This window comes from Oreochromis niloticus, linkage group LG1, assembly GCF_001858045.2.
Source record: "Oreochromis niloticus isolate F11D_XX linkage group LG1, O_niloticus_UMD_NMBU, whole genome shotgun sequence".
Taxonomy (NCBI): domain Eukaryota; kingdom Metazoa; phylum Chordata; class Actinopteri; order Cichliformes; family Cichlidae; genus Oreochromis; species Oreochromis niloticus.
This window is the reverse complement of record NC_031965.2, coordinates 40027343-40042962: the sequence shown is the minus strand read 5'-3', so window position 1 is coordinate 40042962 and position 15620 is coordinate 40027343. Positions and strand designations below refer to the sequence as shown.

Here is a 15620-nt window from a genome sequence, read left to right as displayed (position 1 = left end):
ACACGTGTCCTCACAGCTCTGAGGTAAACTGGGACATGGAAGGACAGAGTTAAAGTCCAGCTGGTTTCAGACAAGGATGAAGGGCTGGTGTCTTCCTCAGAAACTCACAGCCATGTCACAGTAGCTCCACAACAACACGCTTCTCTGCTCGAGGCTACATTTGTTGCTGCTTCCTGCTCACACCTGAATCTACCGGTGCTCGGGCTGCAGTGGGATGGTTAGCCTGGGGTTTAATTATTGGCTCAAAATCATTAATCTGGAGTGACAAACAGAGATCCTGGATGCCTGGCTGTATTTTTTGCGTCCTATCTCTGTGGGCTCTGATTGGTCCCCAGGTTCAGGCTGAGGGCTTGGCCACCTCCCGGCCGCTTCTGTAGATTCACTGCTAACCCCGCGAGAGTTCTCGGTGAGAACTCGGCACGTAGCCTCCGTGGATCCTCCTCGCTGCTCCTTCCAGTGTTTTTTGAAGCGCCGCCTCCTCCCCTGCCCTCCGTCGCTCCCTCTCCTCCCAGGTTTCTATAGCACCGAGGCAGACGTGCTGATTTATTGTGGCCATCCGTCTCTGCTCCTCATCCATCACGGGCCGTTGCTAGGCGATCATGGCAGCAGCTGTTTGCTTTTGAGTTCAACAGAGGGGCCGTCAGTCAGCGGCGGCAGGTGAAAAGCATTACCGACGTGCTGTTGTCACGGCGAATAATTAATCAAAGGCGGCAAAGATAATTAAAAAGATATGACCCTTGCTGCTGCCGCTTGGTCCCAGGTTTGTCCAGGAAAGAGGAGGAAAAAAGAAAAGGTGAGAGTAACAGGACTCCTCATCACTGCTATCGCTCAGTAGTTCTTTAAGATTCCTCCTGCTCTCGCGTGACCCCCCCTCCTCCTCCTCCCTCAGACGAGTGGAATGAGTGAGTGCTGATAAAACAGGCTCTCCTGCTCTAATTAATTAGGAGGAGATGGGCTGGAAAAACCAGAGAAAGGCTTTAAAAAGGCTTCACGGAGGGATGGAGAGCGCTCTCAGAGTGCTGAAGATCCATCCGTCACCTCCGGTTCAGAGAGCCAGCTGAGAGTCAGCCGCTCTGCTCAGAAAAACATGATGTTTGCGTTTAAAGACGGAGTCATGTGACCCAGTTGATTGATGTGGATTCACCACAAAGGTGTCGGCGTCTGCAGGTCTTCTGTCTGCTGCTCATTTTGTTCTTTGTTAAATCCTCAGAGCCCGTTTGTATCTGCAGACAGCAGAGCAGAGACATCCACTGCAAAGCGAGATCACCTCAGAACATCTGGAAGCACATCTGCCGTCCGAAGACGAGCCGCTATAAAAGCCGTTTGATTCTGAGTCCGCTACGTTTCCAGAAAATCAAGAACCTTCGCGTTTCTGTGTCAACCTCCGCCGTACTCAGAGGACCCGAGCAGAAACGGCGCCTTGCATCCACTTTCAGAAGTTTCTGTGCAAATTATTCTTATATAACTCCTATAAGTGTTTAACAGCCAAAAAGCTTCCAAACATGCACACCTGTGGGCTGTGGGAGGAAACTCACCTGAACCTGAGAGACCTGAATTTGTCAAATGTGTTCGAAGTTTTCCTTTTAGCTTCATTTAGATGGTCTGTTATTTATTCCCACACACTTGGCGTGGAGCGCCCACAGTTTTGTTGTACATGTACGATAGAAGGCTTTTCTCTTCAGTTAATATTCAACCTCATTTCTATTTGTATTTATTTTCTGATACAGAACTTTAAAGCTAGAAGAAGCTACTGTAAGTACTGTGTACCTGTTGTACCAGTGTAGGGGTGATACTGCCTTAAAATCAAAGCTGTGTAAGTAAAAGATGGCGGTTTGCGTCCCTCTCTCCACCGAGCTGCTGTCGCTGATGACGCTTCCTAATTTCAATCTGCTGAAACAAGGATACTCCGTGCAGCAGTCCTGACTCAGCACGCATCAAATGTGAGCGCAGAAGTAGCCTCAGTAGCTTTTTTTCCCCTGGAAATTCAAAAAGCACAAAATAATATAAAAATATGGCGTTTAACAGGAAGTAAAGTCGGTGGATGTGCAGTTTCAGTAACAACTCACAGCGTTAAGCAACAGTTCCTCCCACCGGAGAAAGTGTTATGCAAACTAAAATGATTATTTCAGTTATTTCATGGTTCAGGCTCTGCAGGTCACATCGATTTGTGTTTTGTGCACGTTTAGGGACAGACATGAAGCCTTTCCCTGAGCGTGTGGGCTCACTCATCTGGAAACGTCGCTCCGTCATCGTGCACGTGAAAACCGGTAACAATGAAAATGACTCGAATCGTTCGATGTTTGAATGTGAACGTTTCCCCCAGTGTGACCTGAGAGGAAAACATTATTATCAGTCTGACTTTAGGCGGTTAGCAGCATTGGAGGCGCTTCAGTGTTTGGTGCAATCAGCTCCCACCTTTCCTTTCATCACATCATTTTAATTCAGTTTGCTGTCAGCACGTGTTTCCATACAGACTCAGATGTGAGTGAAGAATGATGATTGTGGATTAAATGACTCCTTTTGGTGATTTTGTGTGTGTGTGTGTGTGTGTGTGTGTGTGTGTGTGCGTCGCTGGTCTTTGTGTTGTTTCCGTCGGAGCTGACGTGTCTGTGTCAGGTCTGTGATCTGCGTTTCCACAGTATGACGGGAACTCTAAGGTGTGTTCGTGTCTGAAAGAGATTTTGGGCTGACTGAAGTGGGTGAAAGATGTTCACAGTGGGCTGGACGATAACTCAGAATTAAAGTTATGATTCGTTGTATCTTCATCTGTAGAAGCTCAAACTAAGATTTTCTTCATTCAGAAAGGTGGATGTAGAAGATCGGGAGGTTTCGTGTAGGTGAGCCTGAGGGAACGAGCTGTTGCCTTGACAACGGGGTCGTCAACCTCAGACACACCCACTACTCTGACCTGACCGCTGAAAGCACAAGCCTGCGTCCTGCCACGTAGTTTTTTTAAAGGTCTTTCAGTTTTATTGCATTTTGAACTGTGTCTGAGCTGGAGGTGAATCCTCTATAAGAAGTGGTCACATCAGCAGGTGATCTCTCTCAGAAGGTACTGCTGTGTCGTGGGTGGGACTTTGTGGCCTCCAGGTGAACCCTCTGCACAGCAGCGTGTGATTTTCTGCTTACAGTCAGTCCTTCCCTCTGATCCCGCCAGCCTGCCGCCACGAGTCAGGCAGACATGGTTCATGTTAGCTCAGCAGCGAACACGTGTCAGTAAAAATCCTACAGCAGATTTTCTTCATATTCAATCACAAACCTGTCTTTGTGCAATAAAATCTTATCGGCTTCATGGGAAAATGCCCGTGTTTGGAACATTTGTGGGAGGTTCCTCTGACCGTGCAGACAGAGGCCGGGAGGCGGGGTTGGAGCCGAGCAGCACACGCTCACACAGGAAGTCAGGAGCCCAGAGGGCACGTGTAGAAATGCAGCGAGCAGCAGAGGTGGATGTCAGTCGCCAAGCTTCAGTCAGCGTTTAATGTTTTGCTTCCTGCCTTTCTGTCACTCCACCAGGAATGATTTCGCCTCGAGCTTCGCCCTGGGTGCTACTCGGTGTCAGTGAACGCCACACACACACACACACACACACACACACACACACACAGAAATGACAGTCTGCTCTGCTTTACTTAGATGAGTACAACCCAGTCAAAGGACACTTGATTGGTCAACAAGCAGCCATTGAGTTATTGATCAATTGTTGGGTGTTGACCAGGCTCTCCACACCCAACTGGTTCTGTCTGAACACTGAAACAAATCTAATCTGGACTGAACCCAAACCAGGAACGTTTCTCAGGAAGTACTGAAGAATTCTTATCATAGAGTTCAAATTACCGCTTGTCCTGTCACATCTTGAATCGGGGGTATGCGGTGATCCAGTGTCGGTCCAGTCCTCGGTCCACGGCATGGATGAAGCTAAGCGTTACTCGGTTTTTCACGCTCGGGCACTGTCAGGTTTTCTTGTTTGAAACACAAACTGTGGTCAGCGTGAGTGGACTCGACATCGACGATGCTTCCCGCGTGGGCTCATTTCAGTAACGTGTGGATTGGTGTTATGGTGAGGAGGTGCGCAGGAAAGACTCCCACACTAAGCTCCAATCACACACATTTGTTTTGGCCTCTCTGTGTTTTCCTGCTCGTCTGTTTCTTTCTTCCTGTTAAAAGAGAGTTTTTCCTTCCCGCTGTTGCTGAGTGCTCACAGGGTTGTTGGGGTTTCTCTTAAAGCTGTGGGGTTACAGCGACTTAAAGGCAAGCAAGCCCTGATTATTCAGACCAAACCAACAGCGTATTTTGGGTTAAACTGATTTGGTTTGACAGATACACAAACTTTAGAGGTTTTGGTGCAGCATGTGACCAACATGTGACCCACATGTGACTGCCTGGTGCTGAAGGTGATTTAAACCCACTCACATGAGAGGGCAGGAAAGGCGCTTGTTTTCCTTCTGTGTGACGTCTGTCAGCAGTAATCTGATGGATTGTCCACTCTGACATCCAGCGGGAAAAACGTTGGAGCATCTGGAGCTTTAAGGCTTCGTAACTTCACACTGGATGTAAATATTTGTATATGAAAATTAATGAGCATCGTGGAGGAGATGGTTTTGTTTGGTAGAGCACAAAGCATAAAATTAAAACTACTTACAGCAGTCTTTTTCCTGTAAATGAAGTCCAGCTCCTCAGTGAAACGTCTCATTCATCAGCATCACAGACGCCAAACTAATGATGGCGTTTTTTCATTTTGAGCACAGATCGTCTCCTGATGGTGCAAATGTAAAAATCTCTGCATCTCTCTGGACAAATGTGACCCAGTGTCCCGAGGTGCAGTTTGATGTGAACGAGCCTGTGAAAGCTCTTTTCTCCTTTTTAAGACGCCACAGCAGCGGGGTTTGGTGAAAGAGAAGTGATTGTGAGGGAGGGGAAGCATTAATGATGGTGCCCATATATCACGAACACATCGGCGTGGCTGTGGCAGTTCAGTTGTTTTTCAGATATTAAGTAATCCCACGGTAACAACGTTCAGACAGAGAAGCCTGCAGTCACATGATCACCTGACTGCAGGATTGATCATCATCCTGACAGTGGAACGCCGGACCGAGGCCTCCGCGTGAGCGGATGTGTTCATCCATCACAACCTGAATGCAAGTGTGACACCTGGCCCACTGACGGTCAATCCAGGCTAGCGTGTCGCACACGGACGAGACGCTGCCTTCAGAGAGACGCAGACGACGTTTTATTTTCACGTGCTGCTCAGTTTAATCCACATGGAGCTCTGCAGGAATGAGTCTGAACACCTTAGGCAGCTTCCCGGTCCCTCACCTGGATTTCTGAAATCAGGTCTTTGTTTAACATGAGCTGTAGAAACGTCAGTAACTCTGAGTGTTAAAGCTTGTATTGCTAACATGGGGCTAACTCAGAGACAGAGGCTCCACAGTTCAGAAGTCTAACTTCCTGTTAGTGTCTCTGAAGGTTAACCACAGATGGTTTTCTGAAGGTTTGTGGTCACAGAGAGACGAGGATGTCAAGCCCAGCTCGCCATTTTTCACAGCTGTGTGTGTTACTGCTTCACCTGCAGCCTGGTCTCTCTCTCTCTCTCTCTCTCACACACTCACACACACACACACACACACACACACACACACACACACTGGTCCTACTCTGACATCATCTGCGTGACATAAAAGCACTCAGCCTGGTGTTTTCTGGTCTTCGGGTCTCATTACATGATTAAAAATGGCGCTCTGCTTCCTGTCATCATTCATGGCTGTCTGTGTATTTACCACCACCCTGGAAACTACACACACACACACGCACACAGACAGCGCTTTGAAACTGAAACCTCTCACACACACTGATGAGGAGCGCTGATGGCCAGCATAGACCAGAGATCCATCACGTGACATGTTAACAACATGCTAACGTGTTTTTAAAGCCGCAGCTCAGGTTTCTTTTTAATTGCTGCATATGATGAAGGTGTCAGTGAACAGATCTGTTGATGTTCTGATCAGCAGGTGAAATCGTTTCAGTTTGACGGCCTCCACCTGGTTCCATCCTGCAGAGGAAAGCTGCAGATTCAGAGAGAAACCTGAGAAATCAGAGCAGATTCAGCAGTTCGTTCTCCTCTGAGACTTACCACCAACTGTAACGTGGCCCCAGCTGCTCTCTGCTGGGGTAGCTTTGCATGACTCACAGTTCAGAATAAGATGATGTCTGATTTCAGCTGATCATAAACATACAGCAGCCATGCTTCGGTTTCTGCCTGAGAACAGGAAGCTCGCTGGCGTCCTTTCTGGTGACTCATGGTGGCTTTAGTTTCCTTTGAATCGCAGCGACACATGTGTGACAGACGTGTGAGAGTAAAATGAGTTGCACAGCTGATGTGAGTGATGGAGATGTTTAGTCCTTATCCATGGCGTCAGGAACTCGTCTGTAAAACAATGTGCAGCACAGACTTTTGTAAAGGAAACATGTTGGAGCTGAAACAGAATCAGCGTTCGTGATCATCGCGCCCGTTTGTTGCTTTGAGTCGTAGCAATGATGTGTAAATGTGTCTGCAGCACGGAGAGGAGCGCAGTGTGAACCTGAACTGTATCTGCAGACACCTGCACAGCTGGAGGAGTTAAACTCAGGAGAACAGAAGAACATCAGAACCCGTCACGATCAGGGAAACGAGCTGGGACCAGATCAGAATCTCCCACATCATCTGCACAAACCAAACTGTTGGAAAATCAGCTGTAAATTCAATGTTATGATGACGTTTCATCATGCGCTGCCCTGTCGCTCATGCACACATTCACAGGCATTGATGACCCTGTGTATGTCATATCAAAGATGGACCTTCCACCACGGTGTCACCCCTTAGTATCGAAGCCTCAGTTTGTTTTTGGGGTGAAGAGCTTAGTTCTCCCCTGACGCTTGCTAGCTTAGCCATAAAACCCTAAAACTGGAGCTCCGCCTTCTTGGATTGTCTGTTAGTGCAGTGAACTCACAGCAGCCATGTTATTGGTCACATGATGTCATTAATAATGCTACAAATGGCTCCAACAGCACAAACATGGAGCAGAGGTCCAGCTCAGGTGAAGCTAGGAGCTACAGCCACCTGTGTCACCATCTGCCTGTCAGTCAGAGAGGCCACGCCCCTAATAATGCAAACTGACCACACTGTCTCTGTATCAGGCTCTAAACGTGCATCTGTCTGCTTTAACATGAGGACCTACTCAATGCTGCCTCTGCAGGAAATTGGAGTAACTGCAGGCTCATGTGTGAGCCCTAGAGGCTGATGGCTGTCAGCTCCAGCAAACCCTCCTTTTTGTTTGTTTTTACACTACGCCACGAACACATATGATTCTGTAATGGGAGTAATTTTGTTTCCTGATCAGATTTAAAATTATCTCTGCTGTTTCACAGTTTGTGTGTGTGTGTGTGTGTGTGTGTGTGTATGTGTGTGTGCACGTGTTTGTGTGTGTGTGCGCAAGTTTTTGTGTGTGTGCACAAGTGTTTGTGTGTGTGTTCGTGTGTCGGCTTCACTAAATCAGCGTACACGGCGTGATGCTGTAAACATGCTAATATTTCTTAATGGCACACTCCTACATTGATATGCATGTAAACTGTAGACCGTTAACCCCCTCCTCCTCACACACACACACACACTGCTTGGCTCTCTGTTTTTCATTAATATCAAGTGATTGAGCGTAACATTAGCAGATAAAGCGCAGACTAAGATGACACATAAGCTGCGGACGGAGGAATTAAAGTCTAATATAATCAGTCGGCCTGCGTGAGGAAAAGCCATCAGTCGTCACACGGCTGACATTTTGATTTCCGACGTTTCTGCAGAGCGAGCACGTTGGATGGAGACGGATTTCTCTTTTAAGTAAAGAGATGCATAAGTGATTGTTCAAAGGGTTTTCTCGCACAGCTTTAAAGTCACACACATACGTGCAGAGTATCGATCTCTCAGGTGTTTGCGTGTCCGTCTGGCTGGTTATTTTCAGAGCACGTCACTTTTTATTAGCTTAATAAATCACCTTTGTTGTCAATCAAGCAGCAGAGAATAATTGGATATGGTTGAAGCCTTGCGTGATGGATTATAAATCATTCAAGATTAAATTAAAAGATAATGCACAAACTTAATGGTTTGTGTTTTGCAGTCTAGATTGCCTCGGAGCAGAGCTGTTTTCCAGCTTTATTGCGCGCCTCCAAAACTTGGCACATTTCACACCTTTTATTGCCTCAGTGGAGCTTTTTTCAGCCTCTTTATGTCCACGTTTGCCACGGAGATTCATTCGAAGGACTTCTTTTGTTTCATGCCCACATTCAGGAAGATGTCATTCTGTGTGTTTACATCCCGGCTGTAAGTCGAACTCTCCTGAGCACCAGAGAAAGGCATTATTTCAGCGAGGCGAGGAGGACTAAAGAAGAGCGGCGGACGCGGAGAACGAGCTCTGCCAGGGGTGCGATCCCACGCCCGCTGAATTTAAGTGTGTCCGTTTGCATTGGAACAGAGCGGGCGTTATCATAATCGCCTCCTGCCTACTTGACAGGACCTTAAAGTGATCCTGTCATTTTATTTACACCCAGGCCTCGCTGTGATTTGCTCGGCACCACACACAGACGTGCACGCACACTCCCCCGGCGAGCCGGGTCGAGTGGACTGGATGACATCTTTTGATCAGAGCTGTCCAAAGAGATCAGAGCAGACTGGCAGGTAATAGATACCCAGCAACTTCCCACACTCGCTGTGTGTCTGCACATTTCCACTCTCGGAATGCAAAAGCTCTGAGATCACCGCTGAACCGAGAGCACGTTAGCTACACAGCTTTATCAGCTGTGCTGTCGTCATGGCGATAGTCAGGCGTGGCCTCTCAGCTGCTGAACCCCCTCAGCTGACGTCTATGCAGGTAAAAGCTGTCGCTTGGCGGCCAACGGTGCTACAGACTGCTAGCAGCTACGAGGCCACACCCCTTAATTCAGTTATTATGTTACAGGTGTTATAAAAATTATCTATAGAGAGCAAACCACTTTGTTTGTTTTAACATGGGAGTCTATGGGGACCGATTCACTGTGGAGCCTCCGCAGGACGCTAGAGGAACTGCAGCAGTTGGTGGTTGCTTGGAGACCACAGGTGCTCCTCACCTGTCTGAGGGCTGATTGTAGCTCTGCTGATGGTGTGACTCCATGTCTCAGTCCATCCATCACGAGCCGCACAGGTCGATCAGTCGCCTCTGGGATCAATGGCACGCCTCGCCACTTTAGGGCGCTCACCGCATGCAGCCACGCCCCTTTAACCACCATGAGTGCACGTGCAGAAGGGCCTTCCCACCAATTTGTCTGTGCGTTTCAGATCACTATAATTAAGTTATTGATCATGGATTCAATTAACTTCATTAATGTGGCTGCTCTGCTGAGTGCGGAGGGACAAACGTGAGGCAGGGAGAGGAGGTGATCACATGTCATCATGAAGCAGCGCTCCCTGAGCCGTGTCTCGTTACCCCCAAAGTGTCGTTAGGCGGTATTGTTCACTGAGAGACAACAGTTCACGTCAGGAGGCTGGAAGTGGCTAAACGTGTGGCTGGATCAGTTGGGGGGTTCTCTTTCTGATCAGCTTTAGGCATTAAAGCCGCTCGGCGTGCTTCAGGAAAATATGGTTAAAGTTCCACCATCACCACATTAATGCTTTGTGTTGAGACAATGAGCCAGGAACGAAAAAGAGAAAGCCGTTGGTGTCGGTGCACAGAGACAGTTGTGCTCCCGTCGCTGTGAATGGGACGAGCTGGAGGAGCGTTTCCTGTCTGCAGCGTGTTTAGAGACTGATTAGAGCGGCGACGTCCACCCGTTTTTCATCGAGCACCACACGCACCCCGCTTTGATCCTGAGGACGGGGGAAACTCCTCTTTCTGTCACAGTGGAGTTCAACTACACACTTCTTAGTTTTCCTAGTTGACAAAGAAATGCTGATGTTGTTATTGAAAGAAATGTGACCGAATGACAGAAAAAGATCAAAACTTTTCTGTCCTGTAATTGTTGATCTGTTACTTAGTCATTGTGGTGTAGACCATGGGGCGTCTTTATCAGCCAGAAAAGCTGAAAAACATATTAAATACATTTAAAAGTCCAAAAATGTATGTCGTCCTTGTCATTTTCCAAAGCTGCCTGGTGGATCGGATTAGTTTTGGCCAGGCCGATTTTGGCCCTCGGGCTTTAACTTTCACCCCTGCTTTAGAGGAAATACTTCCACCGAGCACACTATCTTTGTCTGACCCTGATGAGCGGTTTCCGTTTATAAAGAAACGCGAACAACCATTCGACTGAAGTTTTGAAGTAAAACCCAAAGAAGAGGACGAAATGATTCACTGCACCCAAACTCCAAACGTTTGGTCCATGGACACGACCCTGTCGATGTGGGACCGATGTGAGGAAGCAAACTCTTTGTGTGCAGCAGATTCAGCACTTTAAAATCGAGCCGTCACATACTCGAGGATCAGATCATAACTTTACCACACTTTGCTTTGTGAGCCGTTTCATGTCTATCGATCGATCAGTTGATTTACACTTGGAAGTATTTCCCGTTGAAGCATTCGGAGTTTAGTTCTGGAGTCGTGTGGAAACCTGAAAAACAGGAAAAATGAAGCTTCTCCACCCTGCTGGTCCTTCATCTGCAGCTCGCTCTGCTAATTAAAAGAGCACCTGGATAGCTTTTGTGTTTGACCTCGCCTCCTCGTACTGCAGCGTGGTGTAAGTGTGTGTGTGTGCTTACTGATCTCAGTATCCTGGGTCACAGTCGAGCACGAGCCAGCAGCGTTGGGGATCATCTCAGTGTGCGTGCGTGCGTGCGTGCGTGCGTGCGTGTGTGTCCTCATTTTTGACTTCACTCCAGGCCCCCCTCGTCCTCCTCCTCTTCCTCCTCCTCCCTGGTTTACATGGCTGATGCACCTGCAGTGAAATCAGAGCTGCAGGATTTTTGACCCCTCGTGCACGCCGTACACACGGTGAAAATATTAGTGTGATGTCACAGAGAAGCAGAGTGACTTTAAAATTCTTTCTCAGTATAAATGAGGAAGTTTTCAGATGCTGCATTTAAACTTTGGTCGTCTTAAGAAAGATGAAGGTCTCTGTAAAGGTGAAGGCCTGAAGGACTTTGGATAGTACAAATCTGAATCAACGTCCCCCTCCAGTTGCTGCCCCCCCCCTCTCTGGGTGCAATGCCATTGTCACCTGAGCTCTCCTCTCACCACAACCCTGCTTCACCCCTATCCACACATCTACCCACAACAGAGCCAGTCCCACCCCCCACTCCAGCCCAGCCTCACATCTACTTCACAGCTGATCAGGTGAGAAGTCAGCTCAAGAGGACAAAGGCAAGGAAGGCAGCAGGTCCAGATGGAATCTGCTCCAGACTGCTCAGGGACTGTGCAGACCAGCTCTGTCAGGTGGCCCTGTACATCTTCAACCTGAGCCTGAGCCTGGAGAGGGTTCCTGAACTGTGGAAGACTTCCTGTGTGGTTCCGGTGCCAAAAATCGCACACCCCAAGGAGCCCAACCTCAGGCCTGTGGCCTTGACTTCTCATCTGATTAAGACGATGGAAAGGCTCATCCTGCACCACCTTCGGGCCACTGGTGAGCTCAGTGATGGACCCCTGCAGTTCGCCTACTGTTCTGGAATCGGGGTGGATGACGCTGTCATCTGCCTGTTGCACCCATCCCTCTCTCACCTAGAGCAGGCGGGGAGCACTGTGAGGATCGTGTTTTTTGACTTCTCCAGTGCTTTCAACACCATCCAGCCTGCACTACTGAGAGGGAAGCTGGAGGGAGCCGGAGTAGGCAAACAGCTGACTGCATGGACCATCAACTACCTTACCAACAGACCACAGTATGTGAGGCTTCATGACTGTGTGTCCGAGGTGGTAATCTGCAGCACGGGGGCACCACAGGGCACGGTTCTCTCACCTTTCCTGTTCAGCCTTTACACTTCAGGCTTCTGTTATAATTCGGACAAGTGCCATCTATTCTCAGATGATACAGCCATCACTGGTTGCGTATCAGACGGGAATGATCAGGAATACAGGGGGGTCATCAGTGACTTTGTTGGCTGGTGTGAGACTAACGCGCTCCAAATCAACGCCGGCAAGACAAAGGAGATGGTCATAGACTTCAGGAGGAAGTCACCCCCTACAACACTGGTGAACATCCAAGGGAAAGACATTGAGATAGTGGACTCTTGTAAGTACCTGGGTGTTCACCTCAACAATAAACTGGACTGGACTACAAATACAGACCTCCTGTATAAGAAGGGCCAGAGTCGACTCCACCTGCTGAGGAGACTGAGGTCCTTCGGAGTCTGCAGGACTCTGTTAAGGACATTCTATGACACTGTGGTAGCATCTGCCCTTTTCTATGCAGTGGCCTGCTGGGGGAGTGGATGCACGGACAGGGACAGGAGCAGGATTGACAAACTGGTGCAGAGGTCTAGCTCCGTGCTGGGATGTCCTCTGGAGTCTGTGTAGGTGGTTGGCGAGAGGAGGATGTTAGTAAAGCTGACATCCATCATGAACAACCCACATCACCCACTGCATGAGTCTGTGAGTGTGCTGAGCAGCTCCTTTAGTCAGAGACTGAAACACCCTCGGTGCAGGAAGGAGCGCTTTTGCAGATCATTCATCCCAACAGCAGTTAGACTCTATTAGTGGTACAATAGTTATGTTAAGCTATATAGTTTATGTCTTGCATATTTCCACAACCATATCCATAATCACATACTGTGTATGCTACCATTGTATATAGTATATTATCTTACTTATTTTTCATTGTTTGCACTTATTTGTATTTTTTGTATTTTCCTTCTGATATCTGTACCTGAGCTGAGGTAACACAGAAATTTCCCCGTCGTGGGATCAATAAAGTCTTGTCTTGTCTTGTCTTGTCTTGTCTTATCATTTCATTTAAACATCTCCAGCTGGGAAGTTTAGAGAAGTTCATAATTCATTTCCTGCCGCTGAGACGATGTATCATCTCAGAGCTGCTCGCCTGTCTCCAGCCCTTCCATCAGAGGGAGCACAGACTCAGCTAACTCACCAGAGGTGCCGCATGAGAACATCTGGACCTCCTGCAGGCTGCGTGTTAGGATAAAACTCAGGCTGAAAGACTGAGGGACTGCTCAGAGACTCCAGGAGAATCCAGGAGGAACCGTTGGAAGAACCACAAACATTAGAAACACAAAGCCTTTAAACGAGGAAGAACCACTCATTTTCAAATCCAGATGAAGCTCATTGCCTTTGTTGCAGTTCTGCTCTTTGTTCCACACTTTCACCACTAAAACGTTGTTTCCAATAAAAGCTGTGTACTTTACAGAGACGCAGATCCTCTCAGAGGCGGCTCGCCATAACGCAGTTTCACGTGCTCATGTTTGGCCTCGATGAGCGCTCTGGGCTGCTGTGGCTCTGCACCGTTCTCTTACACAGCTGTCGTTTGGGCTGATTCACAGCAGATGGCGAGTGCACGTATGCACGGGTGGCGGCTCGAGACAGACGGAGGGAGAGCCGAGGAGGCTGGGAGACGAAACGCATTCAAATACACAGCTGCTTTAATGCAACAAAGGGCACCGTTACCGCACGCAGTGTTGGTGAGAGGTCAGGTGACCGTATGGGTTTAAAGCGCTCGCCGTGACGTGTTTAAAGCTTTTCAGGTGGATCCTGAAAACAGAAACTCCAGAGCTCGCCTTGAGGCACAGAGCTGTTACACTGCAGCACATACAGTACATACAGGAAGTGTGTGTGTGCGTGTGTGTGTGATGGCTCGGGGATATCTGTGTCTCTCTACATCTGTTTATCCCACGGCAGTGTCGTATCATCACCGACGGCAAACAGCAGCCTGACAATGACAAAGACTCCTCTCTGTTTCACTGCTGATGCAGTACACACACACGTACATTACAGACACACACACACGTACACACACATACACACACAATGCCGACAGGTCGTTCAGGTATTCCAGGCAGGAAGTTTTGTTTGTGTCACTTTGCTCCGGTTTCGGTGTTTTTTTCCTGCTCAACAAAAGCTCGTTAAAACCATCTGAGCTACGGCGAGATTCGGTTAAAACACGACCGACCGTCGATTCAGCGTCTTTCCTCCACGGTGTCCAGTCTTTGCTGAACAGACAGCGTGGGGACGTAACCCCATTGGCTGGAATAATCAGCTCAGAGACGGTGGGACCAGACCTCTGACGGTGTCTGTGGTTCGGTTTGGCGAGCGTGTTGGAGCAGCTCGTTTCTTTGTGTCTGTGGAAGCGGTGGATTGTGGTTACAGATGCATTTCCTGTGTTTACACGCCAGGTCAGATGGGCGAGTGACAGCCCGTTACACACACACACCCTCCCCTTCTGTTGCGTGTGCGTCTGCGAGCACGCTCAGCTCGACGTGCACAGCGCGAGCGTTGCTCATCTGCTTCCCCTCTGATGGACTTATTAACCAAAGAAAACATTGGTAGCTGCACAGAGAGGCGACAGTGTGATTTGTCTTGATGCATCTCTTCTCTGTGTGATTTCCACTGTATTCTTCTTAAACTGGAGGGATTTGAATATAAATGGAGAGCCTCGAGCCGTCTCCCTGCAGCTAAACTGTAAATAATAACTCTAAACTTTTTTCTAATCTTCTGTAATTGAAGCAAATGGGTTTTGCGGGGAGAGATTTGTCGCAGGGAAACGTACATACATTTTTTTTTATTTACGAGGAGGCGAAGGCTGAGCGGTGTAATGAGTGAACACGCGTGCTTAATTTAAATGGTGAGTGTGTCTGTTAGGGAATGCATTAGAGTCTGCAGAAGAAGCGTAAGACATATTAATTGACAGACAGGAACCGCTGTCTCCGAGGTTGATACAAGTAATTTATTACTTCAGAAACGAATGCCACCGCCAGAATGTGCTTCATTAATTTCAAATTTAGTTTTAATTTCAAGCTGTTGCCCCTTGAGAAGAATAAGGTGGCAAGTTGTGTTTGAAGAGACATTTTTTGCCTCTCCCTCACTTCATCTTTCTCTTCCCATCCTCCGTCTCTCTCTCCGCCTGTCTCCCACTGATTTTGTGCAGAACAAAGACCTGAGGGTGGAGGGAGGAGCGGCAGGGTGCTGACTTGGTTCCAATGAGAAAACAATGTCAGTGCGAGCCCGAGTCCCGTTTATGGGAGTAAATCCTTCATCTGTGAACGATTGCACAAAGTGTGAAGCCCGTGCCGTCGGCTCCTGCTGCCTCTCAACAGGTTCAGAAGATGTCCTGAAGATTGAGGCTGTTTCGCTCACGGATATGCTGCATTTATTTGTTTGCTGCTTCAGAGAAACCAGTCAGGCCATGTACGCTATGCAGACATTTAATTTATCCTTATTCAAAGCAACACGCGCCCTTCGTGATGCACGTGCCCCTCACACACACTAAAGCAAGGGTGTCAAACTCCAGTCCTCGGGGGCCGCTGTCCTGAAACGTTTCCATGCGTCCCTGCTGCAACACACCTGAATAAAACTGACTGCATGCTGGTGTGGCAACCCCCAACCTGTTCAAGTACATTTAAATAAATGTAAGTGTTTGGAAAAATGTACTTCTAAAAGTACTTTTACTGCACCATATTCATTCACTCGTGT

The 15620-nt window shown here is 48.2% G+C and overlaps 1 protein-coding gene across 2 annotated transcripts in view; it reads left to right on the top strand.

Annotated features, from left to right (window-relative positions):
* Positions 1–15620, top strand: part of tshz3b (teashirt zinc finger homeobox 3b) — a 31487-nt gene that overhangs the window by 10340 nt on the left and 5527 nt on the right. The gene's annotated exons all lie outside the window — the stretch shown is intronic.